Below are 14,086 nucleotides of genomic sequence, written 5' to 3'. Positions count from 1 at the left end.
ACGAGCCAACAATGGTATTCCCATTTTTCTGCCTTGTATGGCGATTAGATGCGTCCTTGTCATCTCACTCTGACTCAGTTAGAAGGGCCCCTCCCTCACAGCACATTGAAGAGCCTTTTCTGGCTTCTGAGGTAATATCGGCCATCAGACACCTAACCCCGTTAAAGGCTGCCGGTCCTGACGGAATTCCGGGGGATCTTCTCCTGGAAGAACCTGTAGCCTGGTCCACACTTATTGCCTTAATAATGAATCTGATTTCCAAGGGTCTCCCGGTGCCAGATTCGTGGAAGGGAGCGGAGGTGATAACCGTGTATAAAAAGGGTGCTAGAGATGACCCTGCCAACTACAGACCGATCAGTCTGATTGATGTGATCCAAAAAGTGGTTGGTAGGGTTATCATCCTGCGGGTGGGTGCCTGGATGGAAGAGGAACTTGTACTCTCGCATTTCCAAGCTGGATTCCGTCAAAAGGTGGGCACGATAGACCAGGTCTTCCGCCTCTGTGCGATCTATTGGAAGTCTGTGACCATTAATAATGGTAGCCTCTATCTGGCTTTCATCGATCTCAGGATGGCATTCGACCTGGTCCCTCGAGCTAAGTTGTGGGATATATTGGAGAAGATGGGGTTCCCAGGACCACTTCTGGATTTTATCGTGAAGCTTCATGAGGGGAACTATGCTAGGATCAGATGGGGCACTCAGGGACAACTCACTGAGAGGGTGCCCGTGAGGAGGGGAGTTTGCCAGGGATGCGTCATGGCACCGACCCTATTCTCTCTCTTTGTGAACGGTGTGGTGGACCATCTGAGAGAGGATTCGGCCGACGCACCAACCCTGGCAGGGGAACAAACACCTACCCTACTCTTCGCGGATGACACCATTCTGATCTCTAAATCCCCAGCTGGTCTTCAAAAGCTCTTGCACCGTTTTGGCGTGTTTTGTGCCGACAGAGGTCTTACCATCAATACCTCTAAAACAAAGCTTATGGCCCTTTCACCCTCTAAGAGATTTAGAATCTCTCGCTTAATGGTGAGTCACTGGAGATGGTGGACTCCTTCGACTATTTGGGTGTTAGGGTAAATAGTCGGATGAGCTGCAAAGACCATCTGGTCAAAATGTTATTAAATTTCAAAAGAGTTTCAGGGGTGGTCTTGAGAGAACAGCGGAAGTCATTGAGTAAACCTGTAGCGCCAACATTAGCAATTTATGAGGGCCAAGTATTGCCATCTGCCCTATATGGTTCCGAACTTTGGGGGTTTGAGAACTTGTCGGAGTTAAGCATTTCAGAAAATAAGTTCATGAGAAATTTGGTAGCTCTTCCTGCTTCTACCCCGCTAACCCCACTACGTTTAGATCTGGGCAGGCGCCCCTTTAAAGATATAGTGCGCCTTCGCCCTCTACTTTTCTGGGTTCGTCTGAGAAGGACCGGGGAGCTCAAAAATTATGCAGCTGTCTTGGATGAACTTATTCAGCTTAACACAGGCAACAAGATCAAGTGCTGTGCAATTGGGCTTGAGCGACTGTTGGAAGAGTCAAACCCCGCCCCCCAAGGTAGTTATCAAGAAGCTCTACTGGGATTGGGTCCAGAAGGAGGCCATATGTAGTGGGGTAGGGGGTTCACTCACTGAGCGGTTCTTGGAGTTCAAATGGTCCAGGATACTCGAACCACTCCTTGACTTTATAGAGAAACCCCTGAATAGATCACTTTACTTAAAAGTCAGGTACGGGACTCTTCCAGTGAACGATTTCACCTCTGGGTGGAATACTCAAAGTGGTTCATCGAAGGCTTGTCCGGGTTGTGCCGCCTCTACTGAGTCTGTGGCGCACCTCTTCTTCGCCTGCCCAGCCTACAGGGTGGCTAGGAGGATATGGTTAAAACCCCTTTGCAAAGGGTTGGGCCTCAGATGTCATAAAATGGCCCTCCGGGTCCTCAGTACTAACATGACATCCTTAGCCATGGTATGCGGAGTAGCAAAATTCCTTGGAAGTGCTTGGATGACACGTACGAGGAGAATTAAGTCCTCTAGTATTCACCTCATAAATTAGAGGGGTTTTGGCAGGAAGAACCTTGGGCAATGTCAGCTGCTCTAGGTACATTTATTTGTAAAGAGGACAGTGTTATATATGATGATGATTCTATTTTAAGTTTGATGGGTTTTGATTTATTTTCTACTGTTTTTGTATTGTATACTTTTATGATGATATTTTTATCGAATAAAGTACTACTCAATATTTGAACACGCGCTCAATGGTTAAGTACCAGATGGATATTTTTCTGTTGCTCAAATTTGAGCAGCCAGACCATCTTTTGCTCACTGAAACCTGGCTATCTCAAGAATCTTCACCAGATATTCTTGCTGCACTCCCTTCGGATTACCACCTCACTCAAGCCAACCGTCCACAGGGGAAAGTTGGCAGAGGAGTGGTTATTATTACTCGTCACAACTGTAAATATACTGTTTTAACCCCCCTAGATCTACCATTAGTCGATAATCTTGTAATAAAACTTGAACTTGAACCCGATACTGCCCCTTTAGTATACGTCCTGCCCTATAGACCGCCTCGAAGGATGGCTTCTTTCCCTCACTCTTTGGGGTAACAGGTTGCGCATTTAGTTACTAACTTTGGGAAGGCCATGCTGATTGGCTATTTCAACTACTGGGCTAATGAAACTTCTGGTGGCCCCCAATCGGCTGAACTCGCTGAGTTACTCACAGGATTGAACCTTACTCAACAGGTGACCATGCCCACTCGTATCAAGGGACATATTCTAGACAGTTAATATTACCCTGTCCCCTGTATCAGTCTCACCGTGTATATGGTCAGATCATCATATAATTAAATTCATCATCTATGATTATTTTTTTACCAGAACATCTTGTTCAGGAGGTAGCACATGTAGAAATTGGATTAGAATCGTGAAATATTCATTTCTTGATTCACTTGCTAACTCTATTCCTCCCGCCAATTCCTCCATTAACTTGGCTGATGCACAGTTAACTAGGTGGGTTTTGGCTGCTAGCGATAAGTTTGCGCCCCCCAGGAAGATTCATGCTACCCATCGCCATGATGCCCAGAAATGGTTCTCTACTGAGTTGAAAAATCAAAAGCTAGCCCTACGGCAACTGAAGAGGAATTGGAGACGTAACTATTTATCTGAAGATAAATGGCTTTACTTAAACACCATGAAAACCTATAAAAATTCTATTCTGACTGCCAAAGCAACATATTTTTCTTCTAAAATTCTGTCTGCAACTAATCGCTCAAAGGAGATTTTCTCCATAGTAAATGAGCTGTCTAATCCTGATAGAATTTCAACCAAGCTTACCCCTTCCCAAACTTTTTGCAACTCCTTTAGGGCATATTATCAAGGACGGCGTTAAAATTATTGCCGCTTTAGCGGCAGGAAACTGCCACTAAAAGCGGCGATAATGGGCTTGATAATATGCCGCAGAGAATTCCCATAGAAGCCCATGTTCTGGTGTGAACATGGGCTTCTATGGGAATTCTCTGCGGCATATTATCAAGCCCATTATCGCCGCTTTAGTGGCAGTTTCCTGCCGCTAAAGCGGCGATACTTTTAACGCCGTCCTTGATAATATACCCCTGAATTCTTTCTTTATTGACAAAATTAAAATAAAGTCCAGTACCTCGGTTTGCCAAAATCTGGACTCCAGCATGCATACAACCAGAAATCACAACACCTTTTCGCAATTCCTTATAATCCTGAGCATACCTTTGTGGATCTTCTTTCCAAAGTCAAGTCTGGCTCCCCCACTGATTGTTGCCCTCCTGGCATCCTGAAGGAAATGTTTACTGTCCTCCCCAGTCCTGCTCTTAATCTCTTAAATGAGTCATTGTCCCCAGGGTATCGTCCCTGCCACTTTTAAGGAGGCAATTGTTATTCCCCTTTTGAAGAAGGTAGGTATGGATCCGCTAATTTTAGCGAACTATCGACCTATTTCTCTTCTTCCTTACCTGGCCAAGGTCTTGGAAGACTATGTCAAGAGATGTCTCACTGATTTTCTGGAGGAATCTGAATTTCTTGACTCCCATTAAGCTGGGTTCTGCCCGGCCCATTCTACCGAGGCCGTGGATCTTCACAGTGTTGGACACTCTCCGTAGCAAGGTCGATGGTGGCTCTCCACAGGCTCTCGTTCTGCTTGATCTCTCAGCGGCCTTTGACACGGTCGACCATAACCTTTTGGTCGTCCGGGCAAGGGATGCGGGAATCTCGGGATCTGCTCTGGACTGGATCATTTCCTTTTTGGAAAATCGATCCCAGGAAGTCTGTACTGCACAGTTTACTGCCCCCAGAACTAGAATCTCTTGCGGAGTTCCTCAGGGCTCCTCACTTTCGCCCCTGTTGTTCAATTTCTATCTTCTCCCTCTTGTACGAGCCCTGAAAGAGCGTCAAGTTTGTACTTTTAATTATGCTGACAATTTCCAACTCATTTTTTCCATCAGCAACTCTCCGGAGTCAGCCCATGCCTATTAGTTCACCATGCTGTTCATCAGTCAGTGGAGGAACAGTAACCATCTTAAGCTTAACCCAAACAAGACGGAGTTGATTCTAACAGGTGGTATTTCCAAAAATCCCAGGGGCCCTCATTTTTGGCCCAGGGAGTTGGGGCAGCCCCCGTCTCCATCAAGCTCGGCTAAAAACCTTGGGGTTATAATCAGACAAGACCTCACTATGAAGCCTCAGATTGGGTCGGTAATCTCTACCTGTTTTTTGCAACTCCGTAAAATAAAAAAGTTCTGCAGATTTCTTACTCATGAAGCCCGGATTCAGGTGATTATCGCCATGGTCATGTACCATGTCGACTATGCCAACTCTCTTTATTTTGGCATTCCCCTCTACTTATCTAAACGTCTGCAGATGGTACAAAACCAGGCTGCACGCCTGATTGTCCATCAACCTAGGCACTTTCATGTCACTCCTCTTCTTAAGAAATGTCATTGGCTTCCATTGATCCAGCACTGTGCTTTCAAGGTTGGGTGCCTTATTTTTAAGTCACTCATTGGAAGAAGCCCTAAATTTGTGAATAACCTGATTAACAAGTATGTTCCCACATGCAATCTTCGCTCAGCACACAATTTACTGTTGTCCGCCCCCTCTTTTAAATTAAAGCGCACGGTTGGTACCAGGTTTGCCATTTTGGCCCCCATGTTCTGAAACTCTCTCGCCTCTGAAATCCGTTTCTGTACCAATCTTCTCGGCTTCAGAAGCCTTCTTAAATTTGGCTATTCCGTCAGGCTTTATGAATGTTCTTCGGGACCTGGGCTTCAAGTAAAATAGTGCCATGAAACCTTCCCGGTGTACGTGCACTTAACAAATTCATCTTAACATAACTGGCCGTGAAATGAATGAGCGAGTCAAACATTATGTCATGTGAAAGGTTGTAAAACAATGAGCATGCAGAATTTTGAATGTGAACCTGGTGGTGTGATGAACCACCTCCCAAACCCTCAAATAGGAGAATCCGTTTCATGAATTGTTTCAACTAATGTGGGTTGAACATGTAGGTTTTAGGGTATAACTGGGGTGCCTTTGGGGGTGTGGTTTAAGCTATGCTCAGGTCGATTGCAGAGGAGAGATGGGTGATTTCATTGCTGTCCATCGGTTTGCAGAGAGGCCTAGCTGTTCCTATCCCTGTCCCATTCCTGATTCCCGAAATCTTTGTTCCCTGACTCTATTTAAGAGGACCCCCACTACCTCCTTGGCCAGGGGGGTGGTATTTTACTGATCCTTTGCGTTTGTATTATCATTCTGACTCGTACTTTCCATAATCATTTGCAAATGTATTTTTGTCACTGAAACTTATGTCTCTTCATCTATCCACTCCGTCATATGTATATCGTTTCACATTATTTCACTGAAACTTATGTCTCTTCATCTATCCAATCCTTCATATTCATATCGTACATTGATGATGAGTATGACACTGTTTGCATTTGCTGATTGTTTTCTCTCTCTCTTGTGAGATTCTTTGTTTGCATTTGTAACCTGAATGCAATGAGCATTAATTATTCACAATTATTTGAGATTAACTTTATTAATCTTACCGAGAGTTTGTGTTTAGTTAGCTAGTTAGATAGTACTACTATTACCATCAATTACTCAACTAATTGGTCCATCGACCGAGAGGAAAGAGAGTTAATATACAGGTCTAGATATATATTTAGAAATGTTAGACATGAACCTGTGAAGGAAACAATTTTTCACATCATTAAAACTTGACCCCCAGCACAACAGGGATTTGTGAGTTGGGTGAATGTGTAAGCCCCATTTGTATGAAATATCAATGAGTATCGATCCCTGATAAAGTGTATAGCTGGAGCATATATTAATGTTGCATAGGTCATTCCTAGTTGCATGGTCGATAGCATACTCCAAGCTGTCAAGCTGTCCAGGTACATAGTACCACAAGTGGATAATGTTGTTGTCCTCATTTTGGTAGATGCAAACAAACACTCCAGATTTTAACCAGCGTAATAATGGTAGTCTAACTTGGAAGTTATGGGTTTTAATAATGTAAGTTAAATAAGGTCAGAAATATCTCCTTTGAAACCTAGGGGCACTACAGGAATTGTCCCTGTAGGGCACTTGTGTAATGAGGAACAAAAACATAAAGTGTCAAATAGTGTACTCCATGCATCCATCTAAAAAGGGCATGTTACCAAATTCATTCCATATATGTTATATGGGCTTAATCATAACTCATGTTAAAAAAGTATATTGTCTAATAAAGAGCCTACCGGGAAAACGTGATGACTCATCCCAATGTTTAGGATATCCAAATAGTCAAAAACAGTGAGGACACATAGCTGGCCAAATTAAAGAAAGAAGATTTTACACTACCTTATCTCTCATTTTTAGGTCGAAGACTACCAGACGGTGCAGCTGTCTGGCTTGCAAAGGAAATCTTGGGGACATTCAGAAAGCTTCCCTGGATATGCCTTCTGCACATTTACCATTGGCTTTGTGGATTGTAACTCAAATTTCAATAGTGTTACATCATGTGTTGTCATCCACTTCATCATATTCATCCATATCCATTACCACAATTCCCTATCTTTGTCAGCACTCTATTATTATAATCTTTGAGTTCTTAAATAGCTTTTCTTTGACCTTTCTCTTGTTTGCTTAAATTGTGTTTGGTAAATATTTTCTTTTTTTGCATTTAGTCAATTTCTCTACTACCAATCAAACAGTAGTTATAGAGCGTGGCTCCTCCTCTGGGTTGGTATCCAGGTGGGCATGACCCTGCTGTCGGATGGAGGGGGGGCAAGAAGGGGGGGTCAGTTGAACAGCCAGGCCTTGAGTCTTTTCCTATATTTATGCAATGAGGCTGATTTCCACTGGTTAAAGGGGGAGTTGGTTCCAGGATTCTGAGGTGAGGTAGAAGGAGGAGCGTCCTCAACTGTTGCTTCGGCAGATGTGAGGTGTCCTGGCCAGGCAGACGGAGGTGAAGGATAGGTGTCTGACGAGTTGGTGAAGTTCATGCAGTGGGTGATGTAGGCTTGTCCCTTGTAGGTATGAATCAGCATCTTGAATTTACATCTTTTCCAGATGGGGAGCCGGTGGAGCTTCCTGAGGTGGGGGTGATGTGGGTCCTCTTGGGTTGGTAAAGATTGGGGTGATTTCTACATAGAGTGCATTGCCATAGTCCAGCTGGCTGGTGACAAGGGCCCGAGTCAGGCTTTGTCTGGTGTTGATGGGGGTCACCTGAAGAAGGGCATGTATAGGGTAACACAGCAGTTGGAGGAAACTGTGTTGATCTGGTATTTCATGGTGAGTTTGTGGTCGAGTATGATGCCAATGTCGCAGGTGTTGTCTGTCTGTGTGGGTGAGAGTCCTAGTTCCACCAGGAGTCGCTCCACTTGGAGGTGTTGTTCTTGAAGATCAATACTTTAGTCCTGTCCATGTTGAGCTTGAGGCAGGTGTCCTTCATCCAGTTGGCTATTTCTGTAATGCATAACACAAACAATTGGGAGGGGGGTGTGGGGTTCCATGGGAAAATATTTAAAGACCTACAAGGAAACTATGTCCAGAAAGTTCAGAATCAACACAAACAATACCTTGGGTACACAATTGCAAAGTGAGCATGAAGAGTGACAGACCAGAGTCTCACACGGTCTAGCTGTGGGAGAAATCCCTTTAAGGACGAAATCCCTCATTCACCAGAGGTGGCATGCTTCATCATCTTGGATTCTCCTCGTGGTGGTAAAACCTAGTCCCACCAAGGTCTACAACTTCCTCTCTAAGAGGAAGGAGCTCAGGGATGTTTTTGGTATTCCTACTCTATTGAGGATATACTAAATCCAACACATGAGAGATGCTAGGAGAACAATGGTGAGGGTGTAGCACAACAAAAATTACATCAAACTGTGAAGGTGGTGAAATTAAAACTGCAGAGAAGGAGCAAAAAATGTTTTTAATAACTTGCTCCTGCTGACAAGATTAAAAGACAGTGCATGAAGCAGTATGGATTTAAACTGCTTTGTGTTAGACGAAAAGGTCTATATGTTTCAGCCAAGTCAACCCAGATGTGTCAAGGCTTTCGTCAGGACCTCAAGAATGCTGCTGCCAACATTTAGTAAAAGTGATAAGTGCTTGAATATCAAACCAGTAAACCTGCCATTTTCAATTTTTCAGATTTATTGTTTGTACTTAATAGATGTGAGACATAAACAAAAAAGGGTGGGAAAATAAAAGAAGACATATCACTCTGTCACTCAAACTATGATCACAGTTTAGCAAGACAGGAGAAAGTGAGATACTTCTTCTCCCATCTCTGTAATGGAATTCGCATACATTCTAATTAGTTATTTCACTTACCCAAAATGTATGGATAAGTAGCCTCACCTCAATCTGGCAACTGCTCAGGGATAGGGGCCCCCCTCTGTAAAAAAAAGGATGTAGTAGTGTCAAACACACCAAACATTATGTGATCACCTTACTTTTTCATAGAGCGGTGCACTTTTCCTGAGCAGTTGCCAGTGAGAGGTTGGCTGACTTACCCAGTATTCACGGGTAAGTCCCCCCTTGTTTGACAGCATTCTGTCATCAATTAATTGATTTAAGCTTGTTTTTGTGTGTGAAACACCGTTTTTTTCAAACTAGTGGTTTTTGGGTCTCTTTCAGGTGGTCTTTACTCATGATGCACTTGACTTAAGGAATTGGACCCAGAGTATCCTTTTCTGGTTTTCTTGTACGCAGCAGCTGTTTCGAGTCCTGACGAAAGCCGTGCCATATCTGTAGGCTCTAAGGCTGAAACATGTTGACAACTATCACCATCACCATGGTCTAAAAAATTGCTGACTACTGGTGCACTATCATTTTAATTTTAGCCAAGGACGCACTATGAACAAAGCGGTGCTCTGACGCTCTTGAGCTATTTTTACTTTCACTTGCACTTTATATCACATAATTATAAATAACAAAAATATATTTTTTCTGCGCTGCGCCCTCACTTATACCACTAGCTCGCCATTGTGGATTTAGTACATCCCACTTATTTGAACAACAAAACATCCGTGAGCTCCTCCCTCATAGAGAGGGAGTTGTAGCCCCCAGAGGAACTAGGGGTTTCCTCTGGGATTGGAGAATCCCAATGATGAAGCATGTCACCTCTGGTGAGTGAGGGATTTCGTCCCTTTAAGGGATATGCCCATTATTGTTCTTAGGCGGTGTTTCACTTGTTTCACTTGTGTATCTGGGATCCTTTGATCCACTAATGATATAGTAGTTTTTTACATTTTGTAAACTTCAGATTAGACCCCAGGGTTTCACTTGGTTGTTGATTCAGTATTTTTTGGGGGAACAAACCCTGTGTGGTCTTCATAAATATTTTCCCTCAGACCCTTTGGTTGTCAAACCATTATTTGTATTTTGTCTATGAACAGCCACCACGGCTGTGGGTCTTCTTTTTTGTAACATAACTCTGCTGAGGGTTTCTAATGTTTGGCAGGTTTCTCGTTATTATTCACTACGTTTAACTTGCATTAATCATGGCAGAACGACAAGGTTTAGCCTTTGATGACACTCTGGCCCAAGCGATTCTTGATACACCCAGTATTATTGACACTTTTCAGGGGAATAATACCAGTCAAGGAGATGACTGGGCGAAACTCCTTACTCTCAAAAAATCTCATTCCCGAATATCTTAGAGGCAATTGTGCTCCTACAGGACTCATTGTCACGAATGCTCCTAGGTTGTTCCTAGATGATAAGACCTTCATCAATGATTGGTCTTTAATAGCCTGGAGGTGCACCCGTGATTGGCTCATTCTTATCATCAGTACTGCCAAACGGGTGGCCGACACTATATTGATTGAAATACAGGCTTTAGAAACACAGATTAAAATCACACTGACTGGTGCACTTTTCAAAAAACAAAATGAAGAATGTAATAAAAGCAATAAGGATTTCAAAGATTCCGTTTTGATGACTAAAATCAACAAATTTAAAAAAGATCTAGCTAAGTTTTCTATGGAAAAAGTCTATCCATACACCAGCACGGATTATGTGAATCCTCAATACAATCGACAGGGCCGCAGATATGGTTCTGACTATTCTACCTCAGGCAGTGAGGGATGGTCCAGTGACTCAGACAACTCCTTCCAAGGTGATTCGACGAACAGAAGGAATAACAGAAGAGCAAGAGGTTTCCAGAGAGGTCAGAGAAGAGGTCCACCGGGCTTTCCTTCTCCCCAATGGTGGCCCCCCGGTCCTGCACAGTATCCTCCTTTCCAACACTTTGGACAACCTTTTTTGTATCCACCACAACCCCAAATGTATCCTAATCAGCAGCCTTTTTTAGGGTATGGCCGGGGCCGGTCCAGAGGCAAGAGGCGACAAAATCAAAACCAAGTTCATTGGGCAGACAATCCAGCCCCACTCTCCACTCGAGGATCGATGGAGAATACAGCAGGACCCAGCTCCCACATGACCTTGTGATGAATTTGAGTCAAAAAACCCTGAATCCGGATGAGTTATCATTATTAAACAAAGGTTTGGGATTCGTTCCTTCCTTTGGAGGTGATCCTTTTACGATTCAACAAGAACTTGCACACTTTTTCCGTAAAATACGTTTGCATTTCTTTTTTCGGAAAGAACCAACAGGCTCTCCTGATGTGCTGGACAATAACACAGGATTACGGAATAAATCAACATTTAATCCACTTACCAGTCAGGTCCCTGCTGCAGTCTCAACCTTTGAAAAGGCAGTGACTGCGCAGGTTACTAAAATCTGTAAGACCACTAAGAGCCAGTTTCAGAACCTCAACAAGAAAGAATGCAAAGCCCTAACATCACTCACTAGTGATGAGACTATTACAATCAAACCCGCCGACAAGGGCGGGGCCACTGTAATAATGGATACCACTGCTTATCGAACTGAGTGTCTCCGACAATTGAATAATGACAGGTCATATCAACGACTTACAGCAGACCCCACGCCGAGACTTTTATCGGAGATTAAAATTCTGGTGAATGAGGCAAGCACCAATGGCTGGATCACAGCAAATGAATCCCATTATTTGATCAGAAATTTTCCGGTTGTACCGTATTTTTACTTACTTCCCAAGGTGCACAAGAATCGTATACCACCTCCAGGCCGTCCTATTATTTCAGGACTAGGTTCTTTACTAGAACCTTTATCTTCTTTCTCGGACCATTTTTTACGTCCCTTGGTTGAACAAATGCCTACATACCTGAAGGACACCAAAGACATCCTGGTACTAGTTAACGACTTGCCTTTTGATTCCCAGACAGATTTTCTGGTTTCTTTCGACGTTGAGTCGCTTTATACTTGCATCCCTCAGGATGAAACACTCTCTATGAGACACTTTTGCTTAACAATCCTCCGGATTCCATCACACCTGTGTCTTTCATTGTAGCATGTGCTAAACTGGCAATGAAAGAAAACTTTTTTCAATTTGAGGAACAATTTTTTCTACAGATATCGGGTACATCAATGGGGAGCATTTTTGCTCCAAGCCTGGCGAACCTGTATGTACATGTGTTCGAGTCTGAGAATGTTCTTAATATCATCAATCCCTATCTAGCCAATATTCTCATATGGAAGAGATATATTGATGATATTTTTGTAGTTTGGCGGGGCTCTTTGCCATTACTACTGGAGTTTAAGACATGGCTGAATAACTGTAACACCTTTCTCAACTTCACGTGTGAATACAGCAAAACACAGCTTCCTTTTTTGGATATTTTGATTACACCATCCAACGGGGGGCTTGCCACTGAACTATATAGAAAACCACTAGCAAGGAATTCCTTATTGCTATACGACAGTTACCATCCCAAAGCCCTAAGGGATAATTTACCTTTTGGCCAGTTCTTGAGGGTAAAGAGGAACTGTTCCACTACAGCCAAATATCAGGAACACGCAAAAAACTTGTCACAACAATTACAAGTGAGACTATACCCGAAGAAACTGATCAAAAGATCTCTCAAACGAGCACTCAATAATAATCGTGAAGCATTATTGGAACCTAAACTGAGGAAAGAGACTCAGGACAGACTGACTTGTGTCCATACTTTTTGCAGATTTTCCAATCAGATTAAGAACACCATCTTATCTCATTGGAAGATTCTGAACATAGATGATGAAGCCTTACCACGTCCATTGTTTGCATTCAAGCGTAGTACTAATCTAAAGGATAGGTTGGTGCACACCCGACCTCGGGGTAAAAACAAAGAAACACAGAACACTCTATGGGGCTTGCCGGCGGTACAAGGACATTTTCCTTGTGGTTCATGTGCGGCTTGCCCTTATACCACCACGACCACTGAGATTGATATAGGATCATCAAGACCTTGGTGCCTCAATTCTCACACCAACTGCAACAGCAATAACCTAATATACATGATCACATGTCCTTGTGCATTACGATACGTGGGCATGACCACTAGAAAGATCAAGATTCGTATATTAGAACACAAAAGTACAATACGATGTGGCAGGGCGTCTACAAAATTGACGCAACATTTCCTGACTATGCGACATAACTCTAACGATCTTAAGTGGACAGTTTTGGAAAAACCATTCATTCCACCTCATCACACTGATATCTCAGCATTTCTGTTCAAACGGGAACAATGGTGGGTGTATAAGTTACACACAGACACCAATGGCATGAATGATGATATTCCGTGGTTGTCACTATAAGCCTCACTATGAGATCTCTTGTCGCACCATTAACATCATGATTTCTTCTGATACATCACACTATTTACAATCTATGTGGGTCTTTGTTGAGGCACCCTTATGGCATTTCCCTTGTTCGAGATTACAGGGGATTTTTGCAGTAATCTTACATGCATTTTTAGAACTAGACAGCGCTCTTTGGCTATTGATACACTCTCCATTCTAACATCAGCACCTTTGTAAGATACAACCATGTGTGGTTTATAGTATTTCCTTATTTACAGAGAGCAGTGTTGAAGAGGAAGATTTGTTTCTCTTCTTTTTCGCTAAATGGTTACCGATGCATATGGGCTTGGCCTCTTGTCGAATCCTCAAGGCATGACGATCATGCGTTGTTCCACTGTGAGAAAAGTGATGGTCCCGATGCATAGGGGCTTGGTCTCTTGTCGAATCCCCAAGGCATGACGATCATGCGTTGTTCCACGGTGAGAAAAATGATGGTCCCGATCGTAGCATTCATATATTCATATACGCATGCGCTATCTGGAGACCAGGATCGGTCTTACACGCATGCGCGGAATAGGAGTGTTTTCTTGACGCATGTGCGCTGAAGCTAACTGGTGCTTGTTCCGTGTGACCTTGACCATCCACGATCGAGGCCCCCGATTGGCCATTCGTACTTGTTGAACTACCTTTTTAAAGCGGAGGATTTCCTGTCCTCGGTACCTCCGGCATCAGGCTCATTTAGGCCTCGGTGTACCGACGGACAGGTAGGTCGCTCGTGGGGAAATCTCCTGTTTTTGAAGTAATCGCTTTAAATCTTAAGCGTTGTTTATCTTGTTTTATATTTTGAGGTGTACTATTGAGTACAACTAGGTGGCTTGTGTTGTGTGTGGATATTATCAGTGGCTT

Source organism: Triturus cristatus, chromosome 4_2 (assembly GCF_964204655.1).
Source record: "Triturus cristatus chromosome 4_2, aTriCri1.1, whole genome shotgun sequence".
Taxonomy (NCBI): Eukaryota; Metazoa; Chordata; class Amphibia; order Caudata; family Salamandridae; genus Triturus; species Triturus cristatus.
Note: the sequence above shows the minus strand (reverse complement) of the source record.